Here is a 3,554-nt window from a genome sequence, read left to right on the forward strand (position 1 = left end):
TTTAATCAATACTCCTGTCTTAGCCAGCCGAGTGGCTAGGACTACAGGTGCATGCCACTGCGCCCGGCTAATTTTTCTATTTTTAGTAGAGAGGGGGGTCTCACTTTTGCTCAGACTGGTCTTCAGCTCCTGAGCTCAAGCAGTCCTCCTACCTTGGCCTCCCAGAGTGTTAGGATTACAGGCGTGAGCCACCGCACCTGGCCTAATTTGTATGCTTGGCCTTGGTCAGAGTGAACTTAAACTATTCTGGATAGAATATATCTATCCTATTAGTCTTTCAGATTTTTTTTGATGAATTTTAGAGCATATTTTCTATTTGCTATCATCATCTTTTTGCCATTAATATAGCATAAAAAAATACCCAGCTCTCATATTTACTGCAGTAATCTTTACCATAACTAATCTGTAACTTTTTCTTCAGAATTAAAAAATAAATAGAGAAGCAAGCTGGGAATATGGATGAGAAAGGAAGTATGAAATAGTAATCTGAGAGGATGGAAAATGACTAGATTTGGGAAATATAGGATGATTGTTTAGCAACATTAAAGGCCTGCTTGAGGTTAGTGGTTGGATTGAGTGTGTTTTATAGTCATGACACATGCAACAGAGAGTTATTTTAACTGAGATAAAATCAATGTATAATAAGTAGATGTTCTTGTTAATATTTAACTGCAGGCTAAGGCTTGATATTAGCCTCAAGAGTTGGAGAGTATCCATTTTCAAACACCTAATTGAGTTGTGACTACATCTTTTTATTTTGTGGTTATTAAATTATGCTTATCTTATCTGGAAGGGTATGTGTAAACTCCAGAGAATCATCTTATATTTCTATTTATATTGAATATTGAAGTTCAACCTGGACTCATTGGTAAGCTGACATGGTTAGCAGGTATTAATATTTATTAACAGTGTGCATGTTTAATATTTACATATGCTTACAGGTAAAATTAATAAATGTTTAGTGAGTACCAGATGTGTACCAGGAGTTATGCTAAATACAATGCTATTTCTGCTCTTAAAAAACAGCTCTATGAAGACAAGATTTTTATCTTTTGTTCACTTATATATCCTAGACTAGTACCTTGACAATAGTTATATCTTGAATATACGAAATTTTATTTTTGAGGCAGTGAGGGAATATTTTTATTTTCATTTATGGAACTAGGACTGACACTATACTAAGCTCTTTATAGTATATTTACCTCATTTAATATTCGTGATATCCCTGTGATAGATTCTATAATTATCTCTGTTTTACATATAATTGGGGTTTAGAGAAGTGCTATTGAGGGCACAAGCTACCAAATGGTGGAGTTCAGATTTTGAGCCTGCTTTCTCTGCTTTCAGAGCAGTTGCTTTAAACTCTGCCATTTCAGTTAAGATGCTTTGGATGCGAGTTATAGAAATGAACTTGATTAAACAAAAAGGAAGAATTTATTATAAGGATACTGGGGTGTCTTGTGAAAGTCAAGGGCTATGCATCTAAGCCCAAGTTGGGACTGGAATCAGAAACTGAACTGTATCAGAGCTCAGAGAGATCTCTTTCTGTATATTTTCTTCATTTTTTCAACTCTTCCTCTTCTTTCCTCTGCCTTCCTGTGCTTCTGTAGCACCAGTCACCCACAGAAGTCACCAATAGGTTATCTGAGTCCCAGTTCCAAGTTGGCAATACTGACCAAGCTTGTGTCAGGATGTTCGCTCCTGCTTCAGTGGCTATATGGCTGTGTGGGGCTAGATTCCCAAAGTGTGACAGTGATTGCAAAGGGGCTACCTCTTTGGGTCTGAGGGTAGCTCTTGAGCTGGGTAGACATCATAATGACACAGTGATGTTCTGTCGAGTCAAATGTTTTTTAAAACTAGTCTATGACATCTAATAAATACATTTTTACATCACAACTCAGTGTTTTTAAGATGAGACTAAACCACACAATACTTAGTCTTGCTGTATGTGAGACAGTCTCATATTTTCTCTTTCTCTTTCATTCAAGAAACTTTTGGTTACAACCCATTAAGTTGAATTTACAATCCAGTAATGGACTGTGGGTTGTGACCTACAATGGGAAAATACTGTTTCACTGTACACCCAGAGGGGTCTAGATGAAAAGGTGTCCTTTGTTGTCTAGTCTGTGGCATTGCCTTGTAAGTGAGACTGCCTTGTAGTAAAATAACTTTGATCATTTAAGTAACTGAATCTCAGCATTGACCTACTACTTCTATTTTAGGGAAAGAATTTGCTAATAACATTTTTCAGAGTGAATTAAAATATTCAAATTTATTTCTATTGATGACCTGTAAAAAAAAAAAATCAGTAAAAATCTCAGTACTCAGATCATGTCCTATTTTCCTATTTATCTTCTTCAAAAGCACTTGTGGTAAGCTGCTAGATACTTAATATCACATTCTTTCTTAATAACTGCATCTCTAAAGCATGTTTTGATGTTTATTTTTATAACTTCGAGGGAAAGAGAAATGAGAATCTCAAATTCTTATTTTCACTTAAAAAAAAAAATTGAGACCAGAGAACCGAAAGTACCAAACTAATCCTCAGTAGGCCTTAGCGTAAGGTTTTATTTCTGAAGGCTAATAATAAATAATTTCATGGTTATTTGATGATTTTAATCATATAAAACATATCAAGAACCTGAAAATAAGATAAAGAAAAACACATTTGACCAGTCTAAATAACATCAAATAAAACCCATGATGCTTAGCCCTATTTACTGAAAGGAATGACTCAATTTATTATAGCGTGGGGAAGGCTGAGTCCAAAGTTCCACTGGGCAGTAGGAATAGGAAGGGCAAACACTCATTCATTCAGCAAACATTTATTGTGTTCCTTTTATATAGGGAGTTTGCATTTGTATTTTCCTCCTTTCTAAGAGGAGAAGGTAGAAATAGGGATTTCATTTTCAGACCTACAAAGTCTCTATCCTGGCTTCTGTCATCTCTGCTTATCATAAAGAAAGTTCATTGTTTATTTTTAATCACTACCAAATTGGCAGATATTAATAGAAAATAACAACCCTCCACTGAGATACAGATGCTGTGATAGTTAGCAGGGTTCACTCACTATATTTATATTTCCATATAGCTTCACCACAGTGAGATTTTTGGAGTCTCTTGATTCTCAAGTAATGGTAAATTGGTAAATGCCAAGGATCTACTGTATTGGAATCTAATTAGACTTTTCTGATATTTGAAATAGAAGCCTTGTTACTGAAATTCTTATGCAGCTATAGAGAGAGAATGAATCTGTTTCCTTCCGTTTGCTCCAGGTGCTTGGAGATGGGAGAAGAGAATGTGAAGGGAATGGTCCTTTGCTGCTTCTTTCCCCATCTTCTCATACCATCCTGTAGCTATGTTTTAAACACAGAACTTCACCTACTTCTGCATAGTCATAACCCTCCTCCCATCTTCCTTTGTCCAAGTGATAAAATTTATCTCTTACCCTTTGAAGTAGAAGATTTATGCCTCTTAAATCTGAGGGGCTTAAAACTTTTTCAAGTCCTAACTGGGTCGTTCTCATTTTTGGTTCAGCACAATTTTTTTTTTTT

General features: G+C 35.5%; 1 protein-coding gene across 1 annotated transcript in view; it reads left to right on the plus strand.

Moving 5' to 3' along the window:
* IPMK (inositol polyphosphate multikinase) overlaps nucleotides 1-3,554 on the plus strand; it is a 51,384-nt gene that overhangs the window by 36,054 nt on the left and 11,776 nt on the right. The gene's annotated exons all lie outside the window — the stretch shown is intronic.

The sequence above is a fragment of the Propithecus coquereli genome, unplaced genomic scaffold (genome assembly GCF_000956105.1).
Source record: "Propithecus coquereli isolate 6110/MARCELLA unplaced genomic scaffold, Pcoq_1.0 Scaffold115, whole genome shotgun sequence".
NCBI lineage: Eukaryota > Metazoa > Chordata > Mammalia > Primates > Indriidae > Propithecus > Propithecus coquereli.